Raw genomic sequence first — 17,445 nt, 5'->3', positions numbered from 1 at the left:
AAGCCCGATCTGGGTCTGATCTCAGGACCCTGACATTATGACCGAAGCCGAAGGCAGACACTTAATCTAATGAGCCATCCAGTTGCTCCATTAATTTTAAAGTATAATGATTCAAATTAAAAATGAAACTGTTATTATTTGAAGGTAATGATGGTTTCTATAGGAAATGTTAGAAAAATATACAAATTATTATAATTAATAAGAGTTCGGCAAGTTTTCAGATATAAGATTAATATACAAAAGTCAATTATATTCCTATTACCAGCAACAGACAGAAAATGTAATTTTAAAAAGATACCATTTATAATAGCAACAAAAAAGTAATGGGGTACCTAGGAAAAAATATTTTTTTAAAAGGTACATGAGGGGCGCCTGGGTGGCTCAGTTGTTAAGCATCTGCCTTCTGCTCAGGTCATGATCCCAGGGTCCTGGGATCGAGCGAACCCCACATCGGGCTCCCTGCTCAGCGAGAAGCCTGTTTCTCCCTTTCCCTCTCCCCTTGCTTGTGTTCCCTCTCTCACTGTGTCTCTCTCTGTCAAATAAATAAATAAAATCTTAAAAAAAAATAAAAGGTACATGGTCTTCATGGAGAAAATTATTAAGATGTATTAAAAGACAATAAAGAAGTCCTAAATAAATAGAGATAAATACAATACCCATAAAGAGTAAGACTTGATATCAAAGGGTGCCAACTCTTCCAATTAATCGACAGGTATCTTGAAAAGCCAACTGAAATTACAACATAGTTTTTCATGGAAATTAATAAACTAGTTTGAAATTTTTATATGGAAGGAAAAAAAGCCAAGGAGAGCCATGAAAATTTTAAAGGAATAGAAGGTGGTGATAAAGGAGTAGAAGGCAGGGAGTAGAAAAAGTTCTTTTCTTATAAGAAAATCAAGTTTTTTTATGAAGCTGTAACAGATTAATGTGTCATGATGGTAGACAAGTAGATTGATAGAATTCAGGAACAGTCTTACTAATATCTGAAAATTTGATAAATATCAGAGGTGTCATTGCAGATCACCATAAAAGGATAGACCATTCAATAAATGATAGGCTTTCTATATGGAAGAAATAAAATAAAATTGAATTTCCATGTAAAATATCAAGTAGGTTAAAGACCAAAATATAGTAAACAAATATTTTATAGGTGAATAACTTTGTGATCTCAAAGAATTACAAAAAGAGTGATTTGAAGGGACACATGTGCCCCAAAGTTTATAGCAGCAATGTCCGCAATATCCAAACTGTGGAAAAAGCCCAGATGTCCATGGATGGATGAATGGATAAAGAAGATGTGTTGTATAATATATGTATATATATATATATATATATATATGTTATATATATAAGAATATTACTCAGCCATCAAAAATAATTAAAGCTTGCCATTTGCAGTGATATGGATGGAACTAGAGGGTATTATGGTAAACGAAGTAAGTCAGAGAAGACAAATATCTCATGTGGAGTTTAAGAAACAAAACAGATGAACATAGGGGAAGGGAAGGGAAAATAAAATAAGATGAAAACAGAGAGGCAAACCATAAGAGACTCGTAACTTTAGGAAACAAACGGAGGGTTGCTGGAGGGGAGGTGGGTGGGGGGATAATTGGGCAAAAGGCATGAAGGAGGGCACGCGATGCAATGAGCACTGGGTGTTATATGCAACTGATGAATCACTAAATTCTACCCTGAAATTAATAATACACTATGTGTTAACTAACTTGAATTTAAATAAATCAAAAAAGGAAAAAACCCACAAAAAACCCCCATAAATCCTGAATAATATTAAGATTTCCTGAATTTGGCACATTCAAAACAAAAATATCTGTTCATCAAAAGATACCATTAAAAGTGAAGAGATACCACAGATTGGGAGAAAATACTTGAAAAGCACTTAAAAATGGTATAAGATTAGAGTCTGTAATATATACAGAATATTAACAAATCAATAAAAGAACAACCCATGAGAATGGACAAAATATATAAATAAATGATTCAAGCAAGAAATCCAAATAGCCAATAAACATAGGGAAAAAGTGCTCAGTGTTAAGGAAATAGAAATTAAAATCACAATAAAATACCATTTTACATGAAGAATTAAGAAATTAAGGACCCTGGCAATACCTCGATCAGTGGGAATTATTATGCCGTTCTTTTTGGGAGCTTAAACTAATGAGAGTACATTGGAAAGCAATTTGATATTATTTTGTAAAGTTTAAAAATGCACAAATTCTATGGAACAATGAATCCATAACTTGTTAACTTACCTGAGAATCTCGAGCACATAGTAAACTGTCCTGACCCACATGTACACTAAGCCATCACAAAAATATGTACAGCAGCATTTTTTTTTAAACAACTGATTCCAGGAAGAACGAATACATCAGTTGTGACATGTCAGCATGATAGAATCTTCTACAGCAGGGAAAACTATTTCACTAGACCTATACCAATATTACAGATGAACTGTAGAAACAAAATTCTGGCTGAACACTGTACATTCAATAATATTACCTACATTAATGATACCACTTAAATTAGAATCAGGAGACATAGAGAATTTAACAAAATAAATTGTTAACAGCGACAAACTTATTTCTAGTTAACGAAGTAATTAAAAAGTGAAAAAGGGGACTCTGGAATCAGAGAGTAGTAAATGCAGAGAGCAGCGACTTTGCCTGGGGCTGTAGGAATAAAACAGAAGCTCAGACTGGAGAAAAGGGCCTAATTAATTGGTGCTGTTGTTTGCAAACTAGGAAGGACCCTGTGAAGTTGGGATCCACACCTCTAAGGTGGGGGACATCTATGGCCAGTGCCTGGCTCCTGACGAGGCAGCAAAAAGGCTGGTTCAGGGACTGCTACTGATGGAAGACACTGCTGCTGCTGCTGGGGTGAAGATGAGTTGCCAAGCTCTAAGGGTCACAGCAACAGGGAGCAAACCAGAAGAAGCAAGTCACTTTTTTCTTCAACCTTCCAGACTCCCTCTGGTACCTCTATTGGCAGAGCCCAGCAGGAAACCAGCTGCTGAAGCAGAAATGTTGTCTGCAGTGTCCCTGCCCCAGCATCGTAGAGCAGAGTATAGAATACAGGTGTGAAGCAGAGACAGTTGTTGAATAACCAGTACGCTATTTGTTTTAAGTTTAAAACCTGCCAAACAATATTATATGTTTAATATATGCATAGTAAACCTATAAAGAAATGCATGGGAACAGAAAACACAAAATTCAAAATAGAGGCTACCTCTCATGGCTACGTAGAGAAACGTGATCTGAAAGAGCCAGAGCTCGTCTGTTTTTCAAGTTTTATTTTCAAGCTGGGATGGTACATTCGTTAAGTATCGACTATCTTATCCTTAGGCATTTTGGGTGTTTGAAATGTTTCATTAAAACCTAGCCAAAGGATGCAGTCCTTTTGTAGAAGGAAGAAATTGAGAGAAGTATACACACTTAAATCCAAAGAACTGTGAGACCTCCATCTTGCCTCATGGTGAGTATTTTGTTTACATGTTAAGCTCAAGATAAAAGTTGCTACATCATGACAACAACTGGAATATGGATTCAGGTCGAGTGAGTGTTTTGACGTGGTACCAAATGGCAGGTTTCCAGTCTCCTCCAGATGACACTTGCTCCTGGGAAGAAGGACAAATCGTCCATGAAGTCCCCATCTGCTTGTCTGAGAAACATCTGTGGGGATGTGGACTCTCCTAATTTAGGTGGCCATAATGCACCTACTAGTGAAATTATCCCTCCTTAGTAATAACATCTACTGGCAAAAGAAAGCTTTGAAAAGACATTTGTTTGAGGCTGTTTAAAAATGGAACCTTAAAACTCACATTGAAATTTTTTATTCAATGTTTGTAACTTTTATCTGACATTATACAGATTTATTTTGACAACCTATTTAGTTGTTGACAAGCCTGTTTTGCTTTCTTATAAGTGTATTTTAAAGTTTTATGTTGAACATATTTGGTATAAATCTCATAATGATGCAAAAACAAACATCGGGAAAACTGAATGCATCTTCAAAATATATTTACCTTCCTATGGCTGCTTTGAACATGAGCACTAATAAAATGTTTAAAAATGCTTTCATTAGAAATCAGTTCAGATTTCTGGAACAAAAATTGCTTGAGCAACTATATCTAATATATTCTATTCGGTGACCAAACCTTGGGAAACAGATACCTCCCCACATTCCTCAATTACCAAGAAAGGATAATTATATCTCCCAAATAACTCGCCTCCATCCACCCCTCTCCATTCCCACTGCCAATAACAATAAAATACCGCCATCTTCTCTCTCTTCTACTACTGCCTCAGCCTCACCACTGACAGTGTCTGGTATATCATGGGTTCTTTAAAATAGTGGTTTGAATGCATGGATGAATTTTGAATGTCTCAAAATTATTAATGCCAAAAGTGTTGAGGGATGGGATCAGGTGGGTAGAGGCACATGGAAAGAACAGGAAAGGAGCAGGAGGTATGTGAAGTGGTGGTGGAAATGTTCTCGTGTTACACTGATTTCAGAAGGTCTTTGATGTTTTCGTAGTGTAGAATTATGGATAAGTTTTTCCAAAATATACATACCATAAAGATAAATTTTCCACAACTATTTTCAAATTGTAAAGGTGACTGGGATGTCTCAAATCTTAAGTGGAACTTTGTTGGAAAGCTGTAAAAAAATACAAATATAAGTAAGTCCCTCAATTCACGAGTCGCCAAATCAAGTTATCAAAGTTCTTAAAAGAAACTTTCTGACATTTTATTCTTATTTATTTTATTCATTTACTTTTAGCTTTCCATTTACATAATATCATGTCAGTCACACAGCCCATATTTAATAAATGTTGCTGATTCAAGTGTCATTTGCTAACATTTACGCAGACACTGACTTAGATATTTTTGTTCAAAAACTTATTTTGTTATCCTTACCCATGATAACTGCTTAAAAATTTTGAAGTTAACTTTTATATTTATGGGTGATGTATCCTTCCTTAATGAAATAGTATTTGATTCAGCGATCATGCTTGGATTGTAAGTATTTACTGGAATCCAATAATTTAAGAACTTGGTAATTGGTACAAGTAATGATTATCACTAGCAAATTTGCATTATAAAAACCTCTGGTGACATTGGATAGTGGTTTTATATCTATTGGTTCATGTCTAATCAAGACTAGAGACCATCTAATCATAAAATTTAGAGTAAGACTATTTCAATTTTTTTCTTAAAATTATTTAACCAAGCTAAACCTATAGGATTTTTGTTAAAGACAGTATTTTGGTGCCCAGCCAAAATATTAACATATTATCAATTTTCTAAATATCATATAATCTTAACATATTATCAGTTTTCTAAATAGTTCCAGTACAGATTTTTAGACTTGTAGAATACACTTAGCAAATACGTATTGTCATCCTTTTGACTTCCCTATATCTTCAAAGTACTGATGCTCGTGGTTCTTTCAGTGGTGGAGGGAGAGAAGAGTAAAATCACAATCTACAATATGAAATCACTGTCAGACACTTACCGGAATCCTAGATCTGCCATTGAGTAGCTATAAAAACCCAAATAAAGCACTTAACTTCCCAGAGCTTCAGTTTCCTCTTCTGCATGAGAATAACAGTATTTGATACTTATCTCAGAGGAATAGATAAGATGATATACCTGAAATCTGGGTAAAATGCAAAGCACCGTTTGACTTTAATTAACATTTGATATCTTATGTAAAGATCCAAAAAAGGTGTGTGTGGGGGGGGAAGCATTAAACCAACAAAGGAGAAATGTACTTTATGCTGGACATCATTAGTAGTTCCAAAATGGGTCTCCCCAGCTCCTAGCCCAAAACTCAGCACATGTTCAATGAATATCTGTATAATTAATTAGCTAATTAATTAAACAGAAGAAATAATAGTGACTATATACTAGTAACAAGGAAACACCTAAGAATGGAACAACATTGGAAGAGAAGAAAGCACCTTGTGGAGTATGCTCAGATTCCAGGAAATCCTTCCCTGTTCTAACTACATCAATGGTTCTATAGAATAGCAAAGCATAGAAAATGAGAGGGCCTCCATTGTGAGGTACAATACTATGGATGAGGAGTTCAGGGCTAAGGCATTCCAGGTTCTTTAAGGGCGGAGTGACCTGCAAGAGAGTGTAGTGGGCACTCGTAGGCTGACTGCCTGAATCACTACTGTTTTCCTCTCCTCAGGGCAAGTGTGCCCTGGGAAGGGTGGGTGTTTAACATATCTACTAAGAGGCTCAGTGTGTAGCCACAGATAATTGACCAGGGGTGACCACCAGACTCCAAGCTACCTGATCAAATTCTCTCTCCCGGGAGTTTGTAGTTTTTTACCAAGTCACAGAAATGAGGTGTCAATAGAACTAGACTGTATTATCTATCTCTTGCAGTAAAGGGAAGATCTACAAATTCTGCTTTAGAGATGCTATTGGATTTTTGTTAAAGACAGTATTTTGGTGCACAGCCAAATTATTCCTGGTTGTTCAAATCTTCTTAGGATTCTGTGGGATAGGTCAATATCCTCCTAATAAATTTCCCCTTATGCCTGAGCTAAGGGATTTAAAAAAAAAGATTTTTTTCTTTTTATTTAAAATCAAATAATTAACATATAGAGTATTATTAGTTTCAGAGGTAGAGTTTAGTGATTCATCAGTTGCATATAACACCCAGGGCTCATTACATCACATGCCCTCCTTAATGTCCATCACCCAGCCACCCCATCTCCTACCCCCTCCACTCCAGCAACCCTCAGTTGGTTTCCTGAGATTAAGAGTCTCTTATGGTTTGTCTCCCTCTCTGGTTTTGTCTTATTTTCATTTTCCCTCCCTTCCCCTATGTTCATCTATTTTGTTTCTTAAATTCCACATATGAGGAAGTCATATGATGTTTGTCTTTCTCCAACTGACTTACTTCGCTTGGCATAATAAAAAAAGATTTTTTTTAAAGATTTTATTTATTTTAGTAAGAGAGAGAGAGAGCACGGGCAGGGAGAGGAGCAGAGGGAGAGGGAGAGGGAGAAAATCTCCAGCTGACTCCATCCTGAGCACCAACACAGGGCTGGATACCCCGACCCTGAGATCATGACCTGAGCCAAATGAGAGCCAGACGCTTAACTGATGAGCCACCCAGGTGCCCCTAATTTATTTATTTGACAGAGAGACAGCGAGAGAGGGAACACAAGCAAGGGGAGTGTGAGAGGGAGAAGCAGGCCTCCCGCTGAGCAGGGAGCCCCACGCGGGGCCCAATCCCAGGACCCTGGGATCACGACCTGAGCTGAAGGCAGACACTTAACGACTGAGCCACCAGGTGCCCCCCAAAAAAGATTTTTAAAATAACGATATGTACGCTTTCTGACCGAGCTGTGTCATACAATCTGCTACTTACCAGATCCAAGTTTAGTTGTTAAGTTACAAATGCTGCCAAACTGTGATCCTGGGGAGAACCACAATTCCATAGAGAAGAGGTCCTACAAATGAGAAAGGAAGACTGTTGTTGATTAGACCATTGATAAAAGAGAAAGAGGAATTAAAACCTAAAGTGGATGAGGAGGGAAATAATAGGCACAGTGTCATTACATAAAATAAAAAAGGAAATCTTTTATTTTAGGGAAAATGTCTCATCTTTAATGAAGAAAGTAGGCTTACATTTAAAGAGGGGTAAAATGTAAACAAGAATTTAGCAATGCATTTCCTTAGCCTGGGGACATGTAGTCCATATATACATTCCTTGGACATCTAATGTGTGGGCAAGCAAGTAGACCCTTGAAACTTCAAATTTCCTCCCAATTTATGTTTATGAAGTTATATAAATTTTTTTCTTTCAGGAGACTTTTAAATATGGAGCATATAGCCTAACCCAAAAGTTTTCTAATTAGTAGTTCAGAATGACAAACCTTGTCATAATTATCAAAAGTCTTATAATCATGAAATCACACACTGAAGACCATCAAAAGACACACATGATAGGCAAGCCATGTTTATTCATCACCGAATGATTTATATGGATTAATTCCATAATAAAAATCAGGAAATTAAAAATTTTAACTGAATTTAAGCACAATCCTCCAGGGAAATGCATAGCTAGAGGAAGAAATAACATTTTAAAACAGTTTCTAAAAATAAGGTTAAGTAGCTAATATCATTAATATTCTAAAGCAGTCCTCTGAGACTAAGCATAGACAAATCATTGATTTTTACATTTATCTTTCTTGGGACTTCTGTAGTCACTTCAAGGTGTCTTCATGTAATCCACTCATACCAGAGAATGTTCTCAAGGATATTCTAAATAATTAACCTTCTCACACTGGAGTTCAAGTGTCTCTCTGTGATAAAGCACTTGAACACCTCAAAAGCATAATTATAGGTATACCCTTGAGAGTTGGGATATATCAAGTTCTCGAAACGAGGGTGGATATTAAAACTGATATAGCAGCAATTAGTTATTGTGAATTTTCTTCATTACCCAGCCTGGTGGATTGTGTCGGTGAAATAGAATTCTGCCTAAAGGAGTCCACGAAATTTCTGATCACCACTCTCAATCCTCAGCATCGAATTTATTATAGTATCTCAAAGGCAAAGCCATCAAAACTGATTTGACTTCCTTTTTCTTTTCTCCCACTGTTGAATCAGTTATGTTATGAACATAAGGGCACATCTAATAAAGTGGACTTCTTTTTTATAGATAAATAAGAAATTATTTTTGAAGAGAAAATGCATCAATTAAAAATAGTAAAAAGGAATCCTTGCAGAATGGAATCACCTAACTAGGCAACTAAGAAATGTATGTAGGCTTCATAAGTCTTAAAAATCGTGGTTTTAGGGCACCTGGGTGGCTCAGATGGTTAAGCATCTGCCTTCGGCTCAGGTCATGATCCCAGGGTCCTGGGATCGAGTCCCGCATCGGGCTCCCTGCTTCTTGGGAGCCTGCTTCTGTCTCTCTCTCCCTCTCTCTCTCCTTCTCTCATGAATAAATAAATAAAATCTTTAAAAAAAATTGTGGTTTTAAATGTATGAAATAAGCAATTTTGAGTATTTGGCATTGTGTCAGATACCGAACAGGTGTATAAACCTTTCATAAAAAGCTACTCTGGTGTTGATCTAACATACACATTCACCACCAATATCTTAGTATATAGCTTCTAAAATGCAAAATGAAGGTTTTTCTATATTTTATGAATACATAAGAAAGTAGGCTTACATTTAAGAATCAGAATACTTTTCTAAAATCTCATTCTGCTAGAGTCATTAAAATCATTTCAGTAGAAGTCAAGACTATCCTATAAGAGTGATAATTTTAATATCCTCTCTCTCTAACACTAGTGTATGACAGATAATTTTTTTATTTTTTATTTAATTTTTTACATTTTTAAAATTTTTTTGAAGATTTTGTTTATTTATTTGACAGAGAGAGACACAGCGAGAGAGGGAACACAAGCAGGGTGAGTGGGAGAGGGAGAAGCAGGCTTCCTGCAGAGCAGGGAGCCCAATGCGGGGCATGATCCCAGGGATCATGACCTGAGCCCAAGGCAGACGCTTAATGACTGAGCCACCCAGGCGCCACCCAGATAATTTTTTTTTAAATGATATATTTGGTTCAAAGCTTTTTGGAAGAGGGATTCTTAATAAACAATATACTCTACTTAAGGTTTTCTTATTACATTTGAATTTTTTGATTCTAGCAGGTTGATTGTAATACTCCCATTTATGGTGTACATAAGCTTGTGTGTGTATGTGTGTGTGTGTGTGTGTGTGTCTTGATAAAGATCATTTAATATTATAGAATGTAACTGTTTCCTCAGAATCCTTTCAGTGGCTTTTCATATACTGCTAAATTATATGAAAAGTCTTTGCCATGCGTACAAAATCCTATACAGGGTAGGCCTCCATTATCACTTTGACCTCATCTCCCACCTTATGGCACCAATTATCCCTACTCAGCTCTTTTCTCCTAATTCTGGCTCCTTTATTTGCTCCGGAGTCTTTGCTCATTCTTCCCCACTTCTTGGCATACTTTTGACTAAGATATGACTTACTCTCTTACTTCCTTCAAATCCTTGTCTCAGTGTCATCATTGACAAGAATTTGTCTCAATGTCAATTACCATTATACACAAACATACACACATACACACTCCTCTAGTCTATTTTACTTATCCTACCTTTGTATGTTGTTTGTTTGTTTTTATAGTGCCCCTGACACATTTGTATGCCTATTTTATGTCTTCCATCTATAGAAGGTATGTTTTACTAGGGAGAAATTGTATTTTTTCAATTGTTGTATAACCAATGCCTAATGCAGTGTCTGGCACTCAGTAGTTAAATTGTTGTTGTTTTGTTTGATAAATAAATGGATGAATAAATGAAGGAAATCAATTTTTTAATAAAAGATTTGTTTATTTATTTTAGAGAGAGAGGGAGAGCAAGCCATGAGTGGGAGGGGCAGAGGACGAAGGAGAGAGAATCTCAAGCAAACTCTGCTCTGAGCATAGAGCCTGATGCAGGGCTTGATTTCACAACCCTGAGATCAGGACCTGAGCTTACCAACTGAGTCACCCAGGCTCCCCAAATGAAATCAATTTTTAAAATCAAACACAAATATTGTTTTTTGTGCTTGGTGTTAATGACATAAAAATCTGCTTTATTTTTTCTTAAAAGTCTTCAATTCATCTACAATTATTTTTTTTACCATAGCTTTTGTTTATAACTCTAATAAGGTAATAATACCAGTCTATAAAACACAAAAACCATGCCCGTACATGGTAACTAATTTAAATATCAACACATAGACCACAACAAGAAACAAGAACTTTGGAAATCATTTCATAGGCTATAGTTACTCTCCCTAGTGACTCCTCTCCTTCCAAACCATAACAGAAAGGAAAGAAGGAAAGGAGGAAGAAGGAAGGAAGGAAGGAAGGAAGGAAGGAAGGAAGGAAGGAAGGAAGGAAGGAAGGAAGGAAGGAAGGAAGGAAGGAAAGAAGGAAGGAAGGAAGGAAGGAAATTACATGAACTTTTAAACTGGACTTGTAGTTTAAAGGCTAACATTTTTCCGATCCCTACGTCTGTCTATAGTCTCTGGTTTGTATCACTCAATCTTAGATTGTGTAGAAGCATTCAAAAAGCAATTCAGTGAATATGCAGTCTTTCAGTATGTGATCCTTATAAAGGAAGGCAATAGTCACTAGTTATGGGAAATCCAGCCACTCTGCAATGACTGAACACAGTAATCAATTCCTTTCCAGGAATGTGATCTTGTATAAGAAATATTACTCTTCAATATGCACAAAATTTAGTTTATATTTCTAATAGTTTTCTTAGTCATTTGATTTTTACTTATTTGTTTCAGTACTTCCAATAATATCATATGTCACTGTCATGTATGATAAAATGGAATCTAAATAAAACACACGCTCTAATTATATTCCTTGCAAACTTGTACTTTACTTAAGGTCTATTACATAACAAAACTTTAACACCTAATGGCATGTTATATAATAAAACTTCAGCACGTAAAGTTTGTCTTCCAATGGACATCTGAGAATCTGTATTGGTAGATAAAATAGGGAGGGAGGGATACAGGATGATATCACCAAAACTGATGATCAAGAGATAGACCTAGTATGTGGTATCTAGACAGCCGATGTGGTATCTAGACACCCAAGAGTGGGCATTAAGAGAACAACATTATCTGTAATTGGACCCAAGTCACCAAATATCCCAATATGGTTTATTATTTCTAGAAAATGGGTACATGACTTAATAGAGTAATAAGTAAACAATTGTTAGTTGTAATAAAGGCCATGAAAAGGGGTTGTTGCTGAGAAAACGAGCAGAATGAGAATGGGAATGAGGACCTATTTCAGGGTGTATGATCAGGTATGGCCTCTCTGAAAAGGTGATGTGTAGACTGAGACCAGAAAGATTCAGTGGAGTCAATCGTAAGAGATACAGGGGCAAGAGTTGTCCAGGCAGAGAAAAAATATGGGCAAAGTTCCTTAGCCTGGGAAGAACTTGGCATATCCTTAGAAGTAATAGTAGCTCAGAATATCAGGAGCACAGTGAGCAAGAAGGAAACAGGGCAAGGCAGGCAGAGATTTGTCATTCAGTCCTCCTTACACTATGACAAGGCATTTGGGCATGATTCTGAGTCCAAAAGAGAACACCATGAATTGTTAAAAGCAGAAGGCCATGAACAAATTTATGTTTTAGGAGTGTCATTCTGACTGCTGTATGGAGAACTGATTGGAGAGGACCAAAAGTACATGGGTGGCTGCTGCAGTACTCCCCCCCGGGGAGAGGGTATTGGTCACCATGAAGGGATGTTACTTTGCAAAGTTTAAGAAAGATGGCTGCATGGAGACATATCTGGGAGGAAGAATTGATACGCTGAGTTGATAGATTCGATATGAGGTGTGTAAAAGATCAAAGTTGCTAAGCATAAAGGAAATGCTTAAAATGTGTTACATATATGAATATATGATGGGGTCTCTCAGTAGCATTCACTAAGCTTTTTCGAGGCATCATACTATATTCTTTAGATGTATTTTCTCATTTAATTCTTATAATAAGTCTTTTAAGTTCTTAGATATGAAAATAGGCTCAGAGAAATTGGTACATAGCTCTATCAGTAAGTAAGCTAGTAAGTCATAGAGTTTGGATTTATACCCATCTTAATCCAGAGCCCATACTTGTAATTGCTACATTATACTATTGAATTTTTTTTAGTATAAAATTACCTTTATAGACTTTAGATTAAGCATGGCAGATCAAGCAATTTTTTTTGCTGCCTTCCCAAACCACATTAATGTGACATCAAATAATTTTTAAAAAGACAAACTCTCAAAGGCCCAGATAAAGGGAGAATTGATGGTAGCAATATTGAGTTGTCAACAAAATTTTAGGAAACTGAAAGCAGATGGTCCAGTTGCTAGTGTCTTGGCAGACAGGAGGAAGTGGAAACGTAATTTCTTACAGAGGAGACAACATAAAGCAAAAGGATTTGTATTTCTAGAGAACTACAAAGACTCAAGATATCTTTACACTGGAGAACAGCGATCAGTTAAAGTCTATATAGGAAGTGGTTAGGCTCTCAGGTTTCCTACCTAGTCCAAGTGTTTTAGGTATTTAATCTTCTTGACCTTGCCAGGAGGTTTATATTTAGGGGATACGAAGCCCAAAGTGTTGCATAATCAAGGACATGAAAATCTCTGAAAGTGGAGGGGAGGCACTATTTAGAGAGTGATGGTAAACAATGGTGAAACCATAACTCCTGTACTTACTCAACTACCAGAATGCCATCAGCCACTCTACACATCCATGAAGAAGTCAAAGGATTGGTCCAATTAAGATTTTGTAGTGCAGTCTCCCAAATAAGCAAGTGGGGTTTGATCTGATCATCCAGTGAGGAATACCCATGGGCAGCCCATTCCCTTCACCTCTAACCTTATGCATATGTAAAAACTCCAAAGGACTGGGAATCAGAATAGATTGAAAATTAGATTATCACTGGGCTTCATAGAAACCACTAGAAGCTAGAAGACAAATAAGAAAATGTTTCTGAATATCTGAACAAAAATTATTTTCAGTCTTGAATTCTATACTCTCCTGAACTCTCAAGTAAGTATAAGAGATAATAAAGATGGATTACATGCTACATTTGACAATGCTGAGATGACATTTATTTCTGTGGAAAGTTTGGGGCCAAATTATTGCTAGGCACATATAAAAAAATAAGTAGAAAGCAATGACTAAATTAATAGAAAAAAGTTCAACAGGAAAGGAATTGATTTACTGGAATCAATAATGGTGATATAATCAGAAATGCTATTTAGCCAAACTAATAGATTTTATTATATAAATATATAATCAGGCTGGGCAAGAAAGTGTTTTATCATGCATTTGGCACTTGCTTTTGTGAGATACAAGTCGTTGAGAAGTGCAGATAGTTTGGGAGTGTGTCTGATGAAATTTTGAAGTCCCAAATTGTTACAAAGTTGTATGTAAGCAGTTTAAGAAATTTGTTTGTATTACTGTAATTTTGCTCTGCACAGAACAGTTCTATCTGGACATATAAGAAGTTTGAGTTAACACTGTTAAAACAGAAATAAGCTCCAAGCTAGCCATCACTCCAATAGCAAGTTCAGGATCTCAGACTTAACTAAGAAAAATATTTTATTATTATTTTTAAAAGATTTATTTATTTATTTTAGAAATAGAGAGAGAGCTAGAGTGAGCATGCAAGTGGGGGTAGGGGCAGAGGGAGAGGGAGAGAGAGAATCTCAAGTGGACTCCACCTTAATGATATAGGCTTGATCTCACAACTCTGAAATCATGACATGACGCAAAATCAAGAGTCAGACGCTTAACCGACTGAGCCACCCAGGCAGTCCAAGAAAAATATTTTAAAACACCATGAGAATAAAGCTTATTTGAAAAACAATAAACTTATGCCATAAATTATTTTTAGGCTTCAAGTTAGGTTGAGTTTAACGTAAACAAAAAACCGATGAAAGCAGAAAACTCAGTTAATGCCAGAGTTGAGTATTTGGTCACCTTAACTTAACATCTGGTCACCAGTGATACCTCTTTCCCACTCTGCAAATGCCTAGATTAGCTTTTGAGGTACATGGAAGAGACTGCAGATACGAAAATGTTATTATTTATTAGTTTGGGAATCCATAGAAGACAGGTAATCAAAATTTATCACATATGTTCATTGCATATAGGTAAATAGTATATTTATAGTCAACAAGAAGGAAAGAAATTCAAGTAAACAGAGAACTATTCTTTTATTAATGTAGTTAGGGTAAAAGACTTGAATGACACATTTCTTTTTCTATTTCAGAGAAAAGTTTTAGAGAAACTGAAACTTGAAAACATTATTTCTTTTTGATTCTTTTATATCTATGAATCATTAATTATTTATGCTCCAGATAGATTGGCGGTGAATGTGCAATTGAAAGATAAATGTTTGTATATTTTGTTATACAGAAATATAAAGGGTGAAAATAAGGTGAATGATAATAGCTGCTTTTTATTGCCACTATTGAATATACCTATTTAATTCAGTGTAACCGGTATTTGTTGAGCTCCTACTATATGTGGGATGCTGTACTGGATGTTATTAGAGATGCAGAGATGAATATGTAATGTTGAGGGATAGAACACAGGAGAAAACTGTGATACACAAGTGACTGTAATTGAAGGCACAATGTTAGAGAGAAGCAATGTGCTACATACTGTAGGGCACATAGATTTCTGAGCTGTACTCCTACGGTTTTTGATTCAGTAAGTCTTGAGTTGGGACCCAAGAATTTGCATTTCTAACAAGTTCTCAGATGATGCTGATGTTGCTGAACCATGAACCACAGGTGAAACATCAAATTTGGTTTTCAGGGTCATGAATATCTTTTCTGAGGTGTTATTTGAAGAGTGTCCAACATAATTTAATGGTTAGAATTCCTTGGCTTCAAGCCAGCCACATGATTCTGCTTATTTTCTTAAAAATAGTTGCTATTAAAACCAGGATGATTTACAGAAATGAAGGAAATGTTGAAAAGATAACTTTCAAAAGACAGGAACCAGAATAGTTCACCTATCTAAAAATCAGGAATCAATGAGCCATGATTTCATGAAGTTTTCCTAGTGATGTCTGATATCCAACAAATTTTAATCCTGGTGTTAATTCTAAGAGTAGAACATCTCTCCAGCCTAGCTTGGAGCACTCAGGGTCTCCCTAGCTAGGGTAAGACAAGGCAGAGATCAACAGCCTTTCAAGATTCTGCCCTGGGGGGTAAAAGTAGTTCTGCAAAGTACATTTGGGTTGCCATGAATAGAAAAAGGGGGAATGTATGCCAGATAAATAGTGGATGTCATTAAAATAGGTCATATTTTAATAGGCAAACCAGTAGAGGATATGTTACTTCTAGACAAAGAGAATTATAGGCATGAAGGAGAGAGTAAGAACAGAATGTTTGGGATGTATGGAATAGTCTTTTATTTTGAAGTATAAAGAACAATTTTTTAAGTAGTGGGAAATAAGGAAAGCACATGTAGGTTGGGGATACTTGTGAACGGTGTTGAATTCAGGGAATTGATTTCTCCCACTATATCTCTCTTACTGAGATGCCCACCCACCCCGTTTAACAGCCTTTTCTTCCTCTATTGATTTTAGGTTCTGAGATTCTTTATTTAAATTTCACTCTTATCAGGTTCTCCATTCTCTTGCTCTGTTCTTGTTGGAGAAGTCATCATTATGACCAAACTGCTGTTTGACCTGGAGGCTAGATCATGCAATCAGAGGCTCCTCACCCCTCACCCTAGCCTTGAAATGCACTTGCTGCCCACCATTCTCACAGTGGGAGCCTTGAGAATATCTGGATGGTACACATGACTAAACCCAGTTAAAGCCTCTATCTAAACTTAATTATAAGAGTCTGGCTGGTGGCATGGAACCTACTCATCTTGCTGCCACCAAAGACAGGCCTTGTGTGTAAGTTCCCTTGCTAATTAAACCTGCCACCTACCCATCTGCAGTGGCCTACCTCTTTCTTGGTCTTGCCCTGCCCTCTAAGTTTAGGGGCCAGTTTCAGATTTTACTTGGGATACTTCTAAGGTCAAGACCCAACAATTAATGGGGCATTTTTTAGCAGATCAGTGGGAGATGTTCAGAAAGCAGGAATGTGATTCTTTCAGGGACAAAATGCAAAGCAGGAACCAACTTGTAGACTATTCCCAGATTCAGAAATCAGGTGAAAGATCTTAACTTAGGGCATTAACAACTGAAAGGGGAAAAAAAGGAAGATACATGCTTTTAAGATAGAATCTACAGGATGGATTGGCTGTGGGGTTGAAAGAAGAGGAGGCATTAAACCTGGAGCCTCTCTTAGAGAGTGGTTCAGGGGCTTCTTAAGTACCTTTAACCCCATCATTTTAGGAGCTTATGATTGCCATGTCTGCCAGAAGACATCTGGAGCTCTGGAGTTCTTACTGGGAAATAGTCCATTCTCAGTTTTCTAATGTTTTTATGGTTATGGAAATATTTGTTGTCTCAGCATTTAATTGTGGTTTTAAAGGTGCTAGTATTTCGTTAATGATTTTTTCTTATTTATTTGTTTGGTTACGCTTCCTTGATCATTAATAAAAATGTACATTTTATTTTAGGCTAAAATATTATAAGCAAAGACAGTCTTTGCATGTAATTATATACATTGATACCAAGTACAAATACATATGAGAGTATTTTTGTTAAATTTGCATAGAGGTATTATTAAAACACGAGGCTAATTGATTTATTTTGCATGATTATGGAATAGAATTTGTCTTAAGTGACCATTTTATGACACACTTTTGGATTTTTAAGAAGTATTTTCTAACATGTAAGTGTGATATGCACCCTTTTATTGTAGAAGTATGTGCCTGAG

The 17,445-nt window shown here is 36.3% G+C and overlaps 1 long non-coding RNA gene across 1 annotated transcript; it reads right to left on the bottom strand.

Moving 5' to 3' along the window:
* Positions 1 to 3,322: 3,322 nt before the first annotated feature.
* LOC113920684 lies at positions 3,323 to 6,027 on the bottom strand. The gene is made up of 3 exons (XR_003519345.1): positions 5,981 to 6,027; positions 4,590 to 4,674; positions 3,323 to 3,631 (listed from the first exon to the last, which is right to left on the bottom strand). It is a non-coding gene; the product is annotated as an uncharacterized LOC113920684 (long non-coding RNA).
* Between the last annotated feature and the right edge of the window lie 11,418 nt (positions 6,028 to 17,445).

The sequence above is a fragment of the Zalophus californianus genome, chromosome 3 (genome assembly GCF_009762305.2).
Source record: "Zalophus californianus isolate mZalCal1 chromosome 3, mZalCal1.pri.v2, whole genome shotgun sequence".
Lineage (NCBI taxonomy): Eukaryota > Metazoa > Chordata > Mammalia > Carnivora > Otariidae > Zalophus > Zalophus californianus.
The sequence above is the reverse complement of the archived record's forward strand: the minus strand, read 5'-3'. Positions and strand labels throughout refer to the sequence as shown.